Source organism: Vombatus ursinus, unplaced genomic scaffold (assembly GCF_900497805.2).
Source record: "Vombatus ursinus unplaced genomic scaffold, bare-nosed wombat genome assembly UNPS02014811.1, whole genome shotgun sequence".
NCBI classification, from domain to species: Eukaryota; Metazoa; Chordata; class Mammalia; order Diprotodontia; family Vombatidae; genus Vombatus; species Vombatus ursinus.
Window position 1 is genome coordinate 17678025 of NW_020954589.1, and position 16436 is coordinate 17694460.

The window sequence follows — 16436 nt, forward strand, 5'->3', positions numbered from 1 at the left end:
TTTTCAGGGAAAATTAGGATTTGATACATGCAACGAAAAGTGAAATAGTTTGTAAGGAATAAATTGTCCCTTTCTGACCCACCTCCATCAAGGATGTATTCTTGGAGTAATTTTTCCAGCAGTGGTTATAGATGTGGATTGGAGCAGAATTGAATAGACCTAGTTCTTGTTTTTTGCACTGACATTAGCTAACAATGTGATCTTGGACACACTACTTCCCCTCTCGGTGCCTCAGTTTCCTCCTCTGTAAAATGAGAGGGCTAGGACAATCTCTATGGCATAGTGGTTAGAATGTTGGGCTTGGAATCAGAAAGACTCGTCTTCCTGAGTTCAAATCTGGCTTTAGAAACTGACTAGCTATGTGACCCTGGGCAAGTCACTTAACCCTGTTTGCCTCAGTTACCTCATCTGTAAAATAAGTTATAGAGGGACATGGTAAACCACTTCAGTATCTTTTGCCAAGAAAACCCCAAAATGGAGTCATGGAAAGTCAGACATGACTGAAATAAATGAACAACAATAAAAAAGGTCCTTTCCAGATTGAGATGCTGAGATTCAATGACCTTTCCAACTCCCCTAGTGAATGACTGGGATTAGGACTATGAATTGTAGCTGTCTGTGGAACAGAAGTTTTTTCTCCATTTGTGAGTAACTGAACATATGGGGATCTAACCCATAACCTTGGCTTCATTAGCACTGTGATTTAACTAACTGAGCTGACCAGCCCAGACAGAATGTTTAACATACACCAGCTGTGAAAATCACTGTAATTCTTGCCTGACTACTGGTGTTCACCTGCTGGACTTCTTGGACGGGCACAGTCAGGCGTGGAAACTGGTCAAGAAAAGAACACCCATGGGAACTGGAGTCTCGGGGGACTGCAGTGGGCCAGAACAAGAAGTGTTGGAGAAAGGAAATGATGAATAGCCCAGGCAATAGGGAGAAAGGAGTTTGGGGGCAAGAGTGGGAAAACCATGCTCTGCAAGACAACTTTGATAACAAATTTCTTTGTTACCAACTTGTGGGAAGATTTGCTAGATGCTCAGGTCACTGTTATGCCTTCTTCTCTCCTTGTAACACTGATTGAATACTTAAAAATATAACTAACAATATCAGACAGTTTCTCTCCCAGGGCTGGGAAGGGTACAGAGAATGTTAAAACAAAAGGTAAAAATAAAAGTTTATTTTTTAAAGTTTTTTTTAAAATATTGGACATCATAGGCTATATATACATATCTTATGTCCTCAACTAGACTATATATGAGTGTGCATACATACATATGTATTTTATGTAGAAAGTTTTTTGGGGGGAAGAGAAGTGGGGGAAAGGTCCATGTGGCATTCTTCACATCCTTCATAATGCCTAGCATAGCGCTATGTGCAGAGGCGAAGAGCAGACGTTCAAATATTTGCTGATTGCTGATACAGCATAGGGCACCCTAGGTTACTGGACAGAAGCAGGTGAGGAGGCTGTAGGTGTGGCCAAGCATTGCCTCGCACCAGGAGAGCGCCTCAAAATCCTCTACTCTTGTGATGAGTGCAAAAAAAGCTGGGGCTCCCTCTGAGTGTGTCTTTTCTGAGTCTGTTCCTTTTCCCTAGAGAAGGGAGCCTTCTTCCTCCTCTCTCTCCCCACGCCCCCTTGGGGGAGCTGTCTCTTTAAGGAAAGGCAGTAGCTTACATAGTAGCAAGTCAGTCCTGCCTCCCCCGGCTGTTCTAGGTTAGAGCAGGGACATTGGAAGGAGCAAGGAGCGGCCGCTGGAGAGAGTTTGTGTGGGGGGAGCAGGCCTGAGTCCGAGCAGAACATCCTCATGCATCAGTGTCCTCGGAAGGACCCCCCTACCCCACCCCTGATCTGTTGCCCTGAGCTTCCGCCCCCAGGCTCTGGCTCTTGGACACAAGATGGCCATTCTTAAAGACTGAGCTCAGGATCTGTAAAAAGAAACTTGGGAAATAGCTGGATGAACTTGGTAAGTGAAACCCCCAAGTTGCATCCTCCTTCTCCTCTTCCCGGAGTGGAAGATTTCAGATTTTGCCCTTGTTCATCAACCCTGCAGACAGCGGCCTTTTAGTAGAAGGGGGTGTGTGTATGTGTGTTTGTGGGGGGGGGGTGCAGCCAGGCAAATACAAGAGGGGAGCAGAGCTTTCCCAGGGGATTGGAAATTGGGGGACATCGGGAGCAGGGGAGTAATATGATGTTTGCAGCTCCTGATTACCCCGCTAAGAGAGGCTTCCAGCACCAAGACATAGGATTAAGACTCTTCTACGTGCCAGGACGTAGTTCTAAAGTGTATATGCCTGTTGGGGTTGGGGGGTGGGGGTAGGGGTGGAGAATGAAGCACGTAGGGTTTTTTTAAGGGGGTGAAGAGAAGTTAGGAAAGACTGCTTCATGTCTCGTCAGCCTGGGAGAAGAAAATTTGGGCAGTGAGAGTAGTGATTTGAGAAGCTACTGGGGGCTGCATGTATTTTGCTGTCTTGAGGAGTGAGGCTGGAAGGGTGAGCAGCTGAGGAGATTGGAGTTTCAGTCTGCTCAGGGAGTTTGAATGCCAGTTCCTTTCCCAGGGTTTGAGAGGGCAGACAAATCCCCCCCTTCCCGTCCCCCTTCTTGGCCCCCCCCCATTGGTGACTCGCCAGGAAAAGGGAGGTATGGATCATTTGAACCAGGGACCGGTTTAATATGGGCAGTGAACTTAGTAAATTGTGGCCAAGTGGGAGAACTATTTCTAGTGAAGGGCAGTAAAGCATAGATGTCGCTTACTCCCATCTGGGAGCAATTCTTAAGTGTCCTAAGGAGGTTTGAGGAGCTCTCTAATTCCAGGCTGTGGAAACCAGGGAGATGAGATCTGTGAGGAAGATCCCTGGGTCACTGACACACCTGGGAGAATATGATCTCAACCTTTCCTAGACCTCATCATGCTGCTGCTTGGGCATGCTCTCCCACCCCCAACCCCTAAAACACACATGTAGGAGTAACCTGGGGAACAGTTTACCCTGTTTGACTTTTCCATGAGGGAAAAGAGTGCTAGTGACCTCAGCTCTCAGGCTCTCTAATAGCCAGTCATTCTGAGAATGTATTTAGCTGGCTGTGGGAAGGGTGGTTTACCCTGATCTCACCCCGGGGAAGCAATGTCTCCTTTGCTGTTCTTATGGAGTAACAGGGCGCTGTATTTAGAGGGGTAGGTAAAGATGTGATGCATGGGAAAATTAAGGGAAGAACAGGGCAAACTTCTTTTTGAGGCACCCTATCTCCCACTCTTCAGGCATGGGATGTTTCCTGCCTGCGAAGTCTGAATGGAATATTTAGTTTAAGTCAGGGAAGCAGAAGGAACTATGAATCAGGGAATTTAAGTTCCAGTCCCAACTCCTCCCTGACTGTGGATCATTACACCACTTGGTGTGGAATAGTCTGGGCAAAAGTGGGAGTTTGCCCCAGGGAGACTTGGACAGGTCAGGAACAACGGAGGCGGCTTTCCCCCTAATATTAGTGATTCTCTGGTTGCCACTGACCGGTCAGCCTCTCTTTCCAGTCCCAGAAGTCAAGTGGAATGAGCAGCTAGATTATCCCTTGAGCTGAAAACCAAGAAAAACAATATTTATTACAAAGCTTTGAGTTGTCTTGGCTGTGGACACACTACTTGATGCCACTGTACTTAGAGCCAACACTCCTTCCAGATCCCGATTTCTCTCCAGGCCCCACACCCAACCATTCCCCATGCCTGAAAACAGGGTAATGGAGAACTGCTTTGTCATGGGAATAGAGGCGGTAGGAAATTTAATTAATGCCCCAGACATTCATGTTACATGGGTCTTCTGATTTTTGCCTCCTCCCCTTCCTCAATTTGTTCTTCCTTCTCTCTCTTTCTTACTATTACATTGAGTACCTGATATGGGGCAAGGTATGGGCACGGGTAGGGGTGGAAATACCCGTCAAGGGAAATTCCAATGAATGTTGCCTCCAATTCACTGCATCTTTCCTTCTAGGCTCTGAACCCCAGCAGTAGTGATGCCATTCGAGGAAAGTACAACCTTACCATATGTCTGGGTACAAGAGTGTCCTGCAGCTAAATCTATCCCTTGCTTTGTAATCTGAGTCTGCTCCAGTTTCTGCACCACCTGATCGGGTGTCCATGTTTGTTTTGACATCCAGTGTGGTGCATGGGGGGGAGAACAACTACAGTTCCAGATTTCAAAGCAAGAATTTTTTTTACAGCAGCCGCCCAAGGCCAGGCCCCTACCAGCTGCTGTGCTCCCATGTTAGCGTTTTCAGTTAATTAAGAAAACAAACCCCAAATCCCTGACAGAGACAGTTTTCTAAATACTGGACAGAGCAGGTCTGTGTGAGCTTTTACGGGAGCTGTCTTAGGACAGGACAGGCTGATTGGGTATTGAGGCCAAGTCAGTAACTGAAGAGAAGGAACCAAGCCAGTGAAGGAACAAAAGTGGAAAGAGTGTGAACTACAGAGAAGAACAACATAGAATATTTTTGATAGAGAAGTTTCATTGGTAGCCATGGGATGGAATGGGATGGAATGAGATGCCTTCCCTCAGAGAAACCCCAGAGTGATCTTGGCCTTTCTGATAAGCCCTTGACAGAGCTCTAACGGGCTCAGAATATCCCTGTTTGTTCCTTCTTGGGGGAGGGATTTAGGGGTAAAAGTGACCTTTTTAAAAATGAGGAATGTAAAGACAGATAAGCTAGAGCAGAAGAGAGAGAAGAGGGGGAAAAGAAGAAAGAAAAGGAGAAGGAACCATATGAGAGAATGATTTGAAAGCTTTCCCCTTCAGGTCTGAGTTTCCTTTCCAAGAATTAGGTTAGCCCAGGATAAAGGATATAGAATGCAAGTGATCAGTAATGCTTAAGGGAGAGCTTCATGTGAACACTTAGTTAATTGGTATCAGTTTGAGCTTCCAGGAGGGAAGCCCTAATGTCTTTTGATTCAGTACATCTCTTCTTTTGTCCAACCAGCAATGCTTCATCCCTACTGGGCTCTATAACTGTCCATCTAGGAGAATGATATTGTGAAAGTCCCAGGTTCTGAAAAGACATAACAATGTATTTTTAATCTGCCTGGAAAAGGGGAGGCTCCTTGAAGAATTTGTAAAGCCACCAACTTTTGAATGTCAGTGTATGGGTTGCATAATATATGGATTATTGGTGGCAGATTTTTAAACCTGAAGTGACTTTTCTGTATATCTCAAGATACTTCTGGGTCACCTCCCATTCTGTTAGCCCTTTGTATCCAGAGAGTGTTATTTTCTCCCCTTAATATTAGCTAGAATGAAAAAATGTTTTTCTCTGAGAGAAAGGAGACAGTGTGGTACAGTGGAAAGAACGCTGGCCTGAGAGTCAGAGGCTGTTGTTGTTCAGCTGTTTCAGTCGTGTTTGACTCTTTGTGACCCCACTTGGGGTTTTCTTGGCAAAGATACTAGAGTGGTTTGCCATTTCCTTCTCCAGTTCATTTTACAGATGAGGAAACTGAGGCAAACAGGGTGAAGTGACTTACCCAGGGTCACACAGCTGGTGTCTGAGGCCAGCCCTATGCTCTATGTACTATAGTGCTACCCAGCTGCCTGTATCTAGAGTTAGAGGACCAAGGTTCAAATCTCATCTCTGACATTTACTGTGTGACTTTGCCCTAGTCATTTAACCTCCCTCGAGCCTCAGTTTCCTTCTCTTAAAAAATATAGGGGTTAGACCAGATGGCCTCTGTGGTTCCTTAGGTCTGTGATCTTCTGTAATACTTTCTAAAACCGAGTAACCATGAAGTAAGTAGTGTGACCTTCGGAACTGAAAAACCTGGGTTTGAAGTCTGACTCTGCTGTGTGTTCCTTGTGTGATTTGCATAGATCATCTTATCTCTCTTGGCCTCAGTTTCCTTGGCTGCAAAATGAGCCCCTTTAGACTCTTAAAAAATAAAGTACTTATCTCTTGATTTCTGGTTTATTTGGGGTTTTGAGTGTTTGTTCCCTCTTCCTTTCAATAGAAAGATGGCTAATTTTCAGGTTGGGTTTTTTTTTGGGAGGGGTCATTTGGTCTTTGAGGACATGTAGAAAGGGTAAAGAGATATCTCAAAGTGGTGTTTTAAGTCCCAGCTAAAATCCAACCTTCTACAAGAAGCCTTTCCCAGTTCCTCTTAATTCTAGTACCTTTCTCCTATTGATTATCTCCAATTTGTCTTGTATATAGCTTGTTTGTTCATAGATTTTTTTGTATGTTGCCTCCTCTGTTAGACTCTTTGAGGGCAGGGACTGTCTTTTGTCTCTCTCTCTTTTTTTTTTTTTTGCCCTTTGGTGAGGCAATCAGGGTTAAGTGACTTGCCCAGGGTCACATGGCTAGTAAATGTCAAGTGTCTGAGGCCAGATTTTAACTCAGGTCCTCTTGACTCCAAGGCCAGAGCTCTATCCCCTACACCACCTAGCTGCCCTGTCTTTTGCCTTTCTTTGCACTGATCTTCCTTAGTACTTAAACCTAGAACATAGTAAGCACTTAATAAATATTGATTGATTGATTGATTGATTGATTGATGGTCATGAAAGTTGTGTAGCTTACACATAGATATAGCTGGAATGTCCAGAAGCCCCTGTTTTTAGAAACTATCTTTGGGAGCAGCCTCTGGCCCTACCAGCACTCTCAAATATCCTGGTTAATAGGCTGGTTTGCTCTTTGTTTCTTACAATCTCAGGAGTTTTTGGGTAGGTAACTTATACCATCCTGATGAATTTCTCCTTGAACTCCATTTCTTCAGTTTGAGCTGATGTCAGCCTCACTGAGTCTGTCATGGGGACAATATGGAGCTGTGAGTTTGAAACAGGGTCAAGCCAACAAGCATTAATTAAGTTTCATGTCAGGCACTGCGCTAAAGGCTGGAGATAGAAGAAAAGCAAAAGGGCAACTAGGTGGTGCAGTGAATAAAGTACCAGCCCTGGAGTCAGGAGGACCTGAGTTCAAATCCAGTCTCAGACACTTACTAGCTGTATGACCCTGAACAAGTCACTTAATCTTGATTGCCTCAAAAAAGAAAAAGGCAAAAACAGTCCCTGCTCTCAGGGGGCTCCCAGTCTAATAGGGGAAACAACTTGAAAAACAACTATGTACAACAAGATATAGACAGGATAAATTGGATGTAATCAACAAAGGGAAGACATTAGCATTAAGGGGGATTGGGAAGGGCTTGTTGTAACAGGTGGGATTTTAGCTGGGACTCAAAGGAAGCCAGGAGGTTCAGAGGACGAAGATGAGCATTCTTGATATGGGGACAGCCAGTGAAAACGTGTGGAATCGGCCGACGGAATGTCTTGTTTGAGTAATAGCAAGGAAGCCAGTGTCACTGAATTGTAGCAGATGGAGGGGAGTAAAGTATAAAAAATACTTGAAAGATAGGATAGGGCTACCTTATGAAGGACTTTAAAAATCAAACAGAGGACTTTATATTTCATCCAAGAGTTTATTGAATAAGGGGGTGACATGGTCAGACCTGTACTTTAGAAAGATCAATTTGACAACTGAATGGAAGATGGACTAAAGTAGGGAGACACTCAAGGTAGGGATACCTGCCAAAAAACCCGAATTCTAATGCAATAGTCTTGGGGCGAGGAGATGACCTGTACCAGAGCAGTGTCAGCATCTGAAAAGGGGGGTGGCATGAGAAATGAGAGATGTTGCATAGGTAGACTGGATAGGAAAGGTTACTGTTGGTATAGGCTTTTTTATTTGTTTGTGCGTGTACGGTCACCTGTGGAGTGGAGGATGATGCCATGTATCTGTGTCATCTGTGGTTACTCTACCAATTTTATCCCAAATTAATCTTTATTCTGCAGTAAAATTGTACTACTTGACATTCCCTGTGCAGTCTTCTAGTTTCTTCCTTTCAGAGTTCACTCTAGCTTTCACTGATTGGCTAATAATAAGTCCCAGTCCAAGCCTGTCTTACTCATTGTTTGGGCTTTGATGGCTCAGAGTGAGTGTAAATAGCAATTGTTTCTGTTCTGGCCAGAAATTCTGAGGGTCTTCCCCTCCCAGATCCATTTCTTTTATGAAGGCAAATTTGGCCGTTCTTTGCCTTAATTCTTACCTAGCCTTTAATTACTGAATGGGTGTTGGATCAGACAAGCTGAGACCTGGGAAAGAGCTTAACTTAAAAAGGCTATGGGCTCCCACTGCATTGGGGCATCTTGACCTATGTCTTGCCACTGGACTCTGATGACTCTGGAGGAGAGAGTGAGACTGATGACTTTGCACAGCCCTGTCTCACTTAAATTCAATCACTTGCAAGTCAAGACATAGCCCTTCTGGTGTCATTGGTCCTCTTTTTTTTTTTTTTTGGCTAGGCATTGGGGTTAAATGACTTGCCCAGGGTCACACAGGTAGTAAGGGTTATGTGTCTGAGGCTGGATTTCAACTTAGGTCCTCCTGAGTCCAGGGCTGGCACATTATCTACTGAGTCCTTATGCTTGGAATCTCCTCCCTCCCCTTCTTTATTTATTGAATTTTCATCTTCCCTTTAAAGACATGGCACTTTGTTTCACAACTCTCTAATGCACTCATTGTGTAATGCTGTGTATTAGTTATCTGGATTTATGTTTTACCTCTTTACTGGGCTATAAGCCACATGAGGGCAGGGATCATGTTTTACCTAAAATTTGTATTTCTCCCAGTACTTATTGAGGCATTCTATACACAAAAAGGGCTTAATAAATGTTTGTTGAATAAATCATGAAGATCAAATTGTTTCATCCATTAGACATTCTCTAAAGTAGTATTGGATTCATAGTGCTGTGCACAAGGGTCTATCTGTGGTGGCATGAGAGTTAACTGATAATGGATTAGAGATGGGTATTACCTGATGAAAAATGCCTTTGCAGCAAATACCTTGTTTAGAACAAGCCTTATATCTATGCCTACCCCCTTCTTGCTAAGATTTGAAGGGTTTGGAGGTAGTTATTTTTTGTTTTAACATTTATTTCTAAATGTATCTCTCCCCTTTCTTCTGCAGGGAAAGGAGAGGAGAGGAAAAGAGAGGAGAGGAGAAAAGAGAAGAGAATTTATTAAATGTCTACTATATGCGTAGGGGGCAGTTAGGTGGTGCAGTGGATAACACTGGGCCTTGAATCAGGAAGACTCATCTTCCTGAGTTCAAATCTGGATTCAAATGCACTTATTGTGTGACCCTGGCCAAGTCACTTAACTGTTTGCCTCAATTTCCTTATCTGTAAAGTGAGCTGGAGAAGGAAATGGCAAGCCACTCCAGTATCTTTGCCAAGAAAACCCTAAATGGGTCACAGAGAGTTGGACATGACTGAAATGACTAAACAATGACAGAGGCACTGAGCTAAACACTTTATAAATATTATCTCTTTTGATCTTCCAAGCAATCCTGGGAGGTAGAGGCTATTATCATTCCCCCTTTATAGTTGAGGAAACTGAGACAGTCAGAGATTAAGTATTTTGCCCAGGGTCACACTGTAAGTAACATTAAGATACAGTAAATTTCTGAGGCAGTGTTTGAACTCAGATCTTCCTGATTCCAGGCATTGCCCCACTATCTGCCTTGGAAAGCCATGTCTTGTAACAAATGTTTAAAAAGAAACAGAAAAAAAAGCAGTTCAGCAAAAAAACCAATACATCCTCTGTGTCTGAAAGTATTCATTGTTCCATACCTATAGTTTCCCACCTCTGTGCTAAACGGAGAAAAGATACATTTTTACAACTTTCTTCCATGGCTAAAGTCAGTCATAATTACAGTGTTGTGTTGTGTTAATGTTCAGTCTTTTTAAGTTGCTGTACTCATTGGGTATATTGTTTTTCTAGTTGTGCTTGTCACTAAATTCTTCATATTTGTCCCTTTTGATGGTGTAATAATATTCCTTGTAGTCATATACCACAATTTGTTTAGTCATTCCCTAATTGGTGAGCATCTATTTTGTTTCTACTTCTTTGTTACCACAAGTGCTGCTATTGATATTTTGATATGTGTGGCAACTTTCTTTCTGTCTTTTAACTGTGTTTCACAGTTATAAATCACCTACTATGTGTCAAGCACTGTGCTAAGGTCTGGAACTACGAAGATAGTCCCTCACAAGGAGCTCACAGTCTAATTGGGGAGACAGCATGCAAACAACAATGTACAAACAAACTATAAGCAGGTTAAAGAGGTAATAATCAACAAAGGGATGCTAAGAGAGATTGGGAAAGACTTACTGAAGAAGGTGAGATTTTATCTGGGACTTGAAGAAAACCAAGCCAGGAGGCAGAGATGAGGAAGAAGAACATTCTATGAATGAGAGACAGACAGTGAAAATGCCTGGAGTCTGGTGATGGAATGTCTTTTTCTAGGAACTATGAGGAGACCAGAGTGTCTGGATCAAAGAGAACATGAAGGAACATTGGAGGAAGGGCAGGGAGTTGGTTCTGAAGGACTTTGAAAGCCAAACAGAGGATTTTATACTTCATTCTGGGGGTGATAGGGAGTCCCTGGAGTAGTAAGGAGAGAGGGTAACATGATTAGACCTGTGCTTGGGCTAAAGACTATGGACATTTTAGTCAGTTTTCAGAGCATAACTCAAAATTGCTTTCCAGGATGGTTGAATCCATCAACGACTCTACCAACGGTGTATCAGCATATTAGATGTTCTACTAGTGTGTTAGCATACCTGTCTTTTCAGACTCCAAACATTTGACCATTCCCATATTGTGTGTTCTTTGCCCATTTGTTGGATGTGAGACAAAACCTCAGAGTCATTTTGATTGTTCAATTTCTCTAGTTTTCAGTGGTTTGGAGCATTCTTTTATATGGCTCATATTTTGAAATTCTTCTTTTGAGAATTGTATTTCATAGCCTTTGACCACTTATCCACTTGGGATGTAATTGTTTTTTAATACTTTTTCCATTACAGCATGGAATTAGGAAATGATCCTTGGGGTAGGGTACAAGTTGGGAATAGGAATTCTCTTATGAACTACCAAAGGTAAGCAAGATAGATAATGGATGTCACAGAACTGGGGGAAGATCAAATGATGAAAGGAGTCCTAGCTGCTCACTTCAGATTATGGAGTTGGAATGGGGGTCGAACAAGGTATCATCCGGATTGGTTTTGAGACAATTCCTAGTGGAAAAAAGATGACATTTTCCAGTGTCTAGCTTTTGCCATGATCTGATAAATGTTGAATTTCTTTTATACACATATAGTCATAGACTTAAGAGCCGGAAGGGACCTTAGAGACCATCTAGTATAACCTCCCTTCATTTTACTGAAGAAGAAACAAAGGCTGACAACTAAGTGACTTTCCCAGGGTTGCACAGCTATCAAGTGTCTGAGGCGGGATTTGAACTCAGGTTTTCTTGACTCTAAGTCCAGCACTCTCTGCACTGTTCCTTGAGCCCTTTATTTTATAAATGAGGAAACTGAGACCAAGAGAGGTAAATGACTTCCCCAGGGCCATACAACTTAATGTTGAGGGTGGGATGCACTATTTCAATTAAACAAACATTTATGAAGTGCCTGTTCAATTAAATAAACATTAAGGCACTGTGCTAGATGTTGAGCATACAAAGACAAAAATTAAAGTTTCTGCCCTCAATTGTTCTTATGCGATGGTTGGGGGGAGAGGAAGACTGTATTTAACAACAGAATTCTTTTGCCAAGCACTTATTAAGACCCTATGATGCCAGGCATGGGGCTGGGTGCTCAGGATGCAAAGAGAAAAACAAAACAGCCCTTATGGTACACAAATAAGTGAATACAATGTAATTTGAGGTGGAGATGGGGAAGCTTTTCCTAAAAGGTGGTATCTTGAATTAGGTGAACCTTGAAGATAAGGATTTTGAGAGGTAAATGCAGAGTGGACCTATGTTCCATGCATGGTGTCAACCTGAGCAGAGGTACTGAGATAGAAGACAAAATTCTAATCTTGGAATTAGCTAGTAGCTCAATTTGGCTGAAATGGAGAGGGCACAAAGGGGAAGTAATATCCACTAAGTCAGGAATGGTAGTTTGGAGTCAGATTGTAAAGGATTTTAAATGCCAGGCAGAGGAGTTAGTGTTCTATCCTGGTGGCCATAGGGAGCCAATGAAGATTTTTGAGTTAGATCTGTGCCTTAATATTATTTTGTTGACTGTGTGAAGTATAGGTAGGAGAGAGGAGAGACTGGAATCAGGGAGACCAATCAGGAAGCTATTACAAAGAGTGATGAACTAGGGCATGAACTAGAGTAGTGATCTTGAGGAAATAGCAAAAGAAAAAAAAGGGAAAGATACAAGAAATATTGTGGAGATAAAACTGATAATGTTTGAAAGTGGATTGTCTATTATGGGGTGATGGTTTGAGGGAGAGGAAAGAGGAAAGGATGATTTAGAAGTTAACTGGATTCCTGGAAAGTACTCTCAAGAGAAATAGGAAAGTTCAGAGGAGATACAGGTTGAATGGAGAAGACAATGGGCTCCCTTTTGCACATTTGATTTTGAGATGCCCATGGTACATCCATTCAAGCAGTACTGGAGCCTGGAGAAAGAATAGGGCTGGATAAATAGATCTGGGAGTTTATCTGCATAGAGATGGTATTTTAGCCCATGGGAGTTAATTAGATCCCCAAAGGAGATAATACATAGAAAGAAGAGCAGAGGGCTGGGGACAGAACTTTGGTGGATACTTATGATAATGGTCGTTCTTATAGCAGCCTATGTGCTTAAACTTTTTCATAGTTACACAGGTCAGCATGTCCATCTTAGATCGAGATCCTTTCACTCTGTATGGAATGGGAAAGAGAAATGTATCCAATCAAGAAATATGACAGAATTTTTGTTGCCATACTGGGAAAAGTGTCTAATGGAGCAGAGCTTGGAAAGTTTTCTGTCGGCTGAGGCACGTGGGGTAAAGGGAAGGACATGATAAGTCTGGTTTACATTTGGTCTGAAATAGTGAACTCTCTACTTTCCCAGCCCAAATTGCACTTAGCTGTAAAACCTCTGGCAAATGTCCAGGTATAGAGTGAATATAAAGGGTGCCTGGGGGGACGTGGATATTCCAAGGCACCAGTCCTTGAATTAGAGATTCTGAGATGAACAGCTGAAATCTCCTTCCCTCCATCTGCAAAAGAGGGGCCCTCAGGAGTCCTCCAGCATCTGGGAGAGTAGGAGCCACAGTTGTGCAGTGGGAACCTATTGTCCCACGCTACATTCAGGCCTTAAGGGAGTGGGACAGAGGTCTGGACTTGCTCTTAGGCCTTTCCCAGGCAATTTTCCCTCCTGCCGAGACCAGCTGGCTAATGGAACAAGAGGGCTGGAGGAAGAGGGGGTGTTGTACTGCATTACCTCACCAGATATTGAAAGTCCAAGCCTAGGAGACAGGATATCTGGCTCTCAGTTCTGTATGAATGGAAACTATTCTAGGCTTTCCTAACTCAGTTTACCTGGTTGAAGGATAAGGGCTGCAGCCCTGGTTCCAATTCAAAGGCATGTTGGAGGGTGGGGATGAGCAGGAACTGGAAATAATACAGTGACTTTACTGGACAAAAAAGAAAAATAAAAGAAGGGGTGAGTAGGCCTGGATGTCCTTCCATAATCAGAGTATCTCCCCAAGTGACCAGACCATTGAATGGGGAGTACAAGCTGCTACTGCTATTCCACTGGAAAAATGTCAAACCCTACAGGTTCTCTCCCATTTTATCTTTCACTTAGATGAATGGACTATCATTCCCTAATCAACTAAGCATCAAGTAGCCTAGGTCACTTCTTCTGACCTGGACCAGCCCCATTTTTTCCCCTATTATTTGGCTGAAGACTCTTCTGCCTGTTCCCATTCTGTTTTATTGGTCCTTGAATTCACCCACATCCACTCAATTCAAGTAACTGAGTAGGCTGGTTCCCAAAGGACTCACTGTGTCTCTATGTGACCTTGGGCAATTCATTTCTCTCTGGGCTTCAATTTCTTTCTCTATAAGATGAATAGGTTGGACTAGATGAACCTCTTAGTTTCCTTCTACCTCTGTCATTCTGTGATTCTATGAAGGGAAGGGAGAAGTTGGTTCCCTGCTGTCCAAAGGGCACTGCTGATGTTCCCAGAAATGTCCTATTTACATTTCTACTTGTTGCTCCTGTGGACTTCTTAAGGTTAGGTAGAAATATTTTCTTATGCATCCCAAAGTTTGGTCCCTTTACTGGATACTCCTAGAGCTTTGGGGTCAAGGGAAGATTCTAGGGAACTGGGGAGAATCTCTGTATCCCCAGGGCTGACCACTAAGCCTGGCTGATGGATTGACTGACAGGGGAGTATCCTTTCTCTAGAGGAGACAGTAATGTGGTATAATGAAAAGAGTCAAAGGACCTGAATTCAAATTCTGATTCCACTACTTATTTCCTGTGGGACCTTGAGAAAACCACTTGAGCTCTGTTATTAATTACCTGTGCCACCTTGAGCAAGCCAGCTGTGGCCCTCAGTTTCTGTAAAATGAGGAGGTTAGGCCTTCAAGGACCTTTTCACCTCAAAATCTGTAATCCTAAAATTAGCTTAGCTGTATGATGTTGGGCAAGTCAATAACTTCCCTGAATCTCAATTTCCTAATCTGTAAAGTGAGGTGGTTGTACTCAATGGCCCCTAGCCAGCTTCCAGTCTATGAGTTTATGACCTTCCTAACCCTAACCTCACTCCCCTTCCTTTTGAATTTACTAGAATTTGTGTTGGATGTCATTATTGAGATATTCTAGGGCCAGGAGTGGGGGACCTGCAGCCTCCAGGCCATATGTAGCCCTCTTGGTCCTCAAGTGTGGCCTTTTGTTGTATTCAGTCAAAGGGCCATGCTTGAGGACCTAGAGGGCCACATGTGGCCTTGAGGCTGAAGGTTTCCTGCCCTTGTTCTAGGCTGAGAGTGCTTGGGGAGAGAAACAGTATCTTCTATAAGGGAACTTGGTCACAGAAGCTCCATTTGGTTTTCTGGATCACAGTCAATATTGAGGAAACCCAGAGGAAGGAAGAGGTGGAAAAGAACAGGAGAGAAAGCTCATCCGAACACACCCTTGAGCTCTGTAATCAATTCTGTATCCTGTAGCATGAGAAATATGGACAATGTGGCCAGATGTAAGACACAGATATGGGGAAAGTTCTAAAGACTCAAGCCTAGAGACTAAAAGAACTGTAATTATTCTGTTTAGAGAAGAGAAGGCCGATGCAGATAACTTTATAATTGTCTTCAACTTACTGAAGATTTTTAGTGATTGTGCTGTGTTTTTTAAGGGCCTGGGAAGGTTTCAAATGAGAGAATCAAGCCCAGTGTTGAAGAAAAGCTTATAGAAATGACTATTGAGCTATTTGGAGAAAAGAAATGGAGGTATGTGAGGACATTTACCCAAACCACAGCTTCCCTGTAGGCCTGTCCCAAGGGACAATCTGTCCCCAGTTGCTTCTACTCTCCTGGCTTAAAGCCCAGAACAATCTCAAGTCTGAAATGCTGCCCTCTAGAATCTCTCACCCTAGCTTCTACTGTTATCTTTTGGATGTCTCTGGTTTCAGCCCCCTTCCCAGGCTCCCTCCTTACAGCCCTTCCGAGCCAAGACATGGTGAATGTAGAAAGAATTTATTTACAAAAGAAAACTTAAGGGGAACATATTTATGTAAGAGGGGACAAATGCACTCAGAATGTTATCAAAAATGACTTCCCAGTACAGACTCTGGGTGTTGCCTGAGCTTCACTGGAGGAAGCCATGGAGGACTAGGAGTAATGAGTGGAAGATTCAGAGAGACGGATTTGGGTTGGATGTAAGAAAAAAGCATTGTAGGACTAGAGGGATCTAAGGCTGCCTCAGCAGAAGACCTCAGGGGAAGGCCGGGTGAATGCTCATTGGCCATTTGGTAGATGACCTCCTGAGTCAGGGATAGACTGGACTGGATGGCCCCTCCAACTCTGAGATTCCATGATTTTGTGATTTCATAGATTAGCTATTTACTTATCCGTGACCCTTTGTGGTGGCTCGGCCTCATGGTGACATCAGCCATATTTCTCCAGACGGGTCTCATGGGTTCTAGTTTCCTTTTAGAATGGCCTTACCATTCTTGCCTACCTCAGAATATGTTGCACTTGGCCAGAGCTTCACCCAACTTCCAGTTAATCCATTGGTAACCCCCGCCCCCAACATACACAATATACCACTGTCAGCCTGGGAATGGTCATCAAATACCGAGTTGAACCTAATACTCTGCCCATAACCTTACACATGATCATGACATTATAACTAAAGTGTACAGCCTTACCCTCCCCCTCTACAAATACTATCTTCTCCCCAAGTTTCCCCTCAAATTCATAAAAATAATACCCAGCATTTATATCATGCTTGAAGTTTGAAAAGTTCGTGTTATCTCATTTGTTCAGTGCTGTGTTGTTATTCTTTCCATTTTACAGATGAGGAAATGGAGGCAAAGTTCAATGACTTGCCCAGGGTCACATAGCTAA

General features: G+C 43.2%; 1 protein-coding gene across 3 annotated transcripts in view; it reads left to right on the forward strand.

Annotated features, from left to right (window-relative positions):
* The window catches only part of LOC114053314 (disheveled-associated activator of morphogenesis 2), a 158173-nt gene that overhangs the window by 43890 nt on the left and 97847 nt on the right, over window positions 1-16436 (forward strand). For 2 of the 3 annotated variants that reach the window (XM_027876257.1, XM_027876259.1), the window contains exon 1: window positions 1701-1967. The exons of the other annotated variant lie outside the window; for it this stretch is intronic. The gene's annotated coding sequence lies outside the window, so the exon portion shown is untranslated. Of the gene's footprint in view, window positions 1-1700; window positions 1968-16436 lie in introns of those variants that run through there. 3 annotated transcript variants of the gene reach the window in all.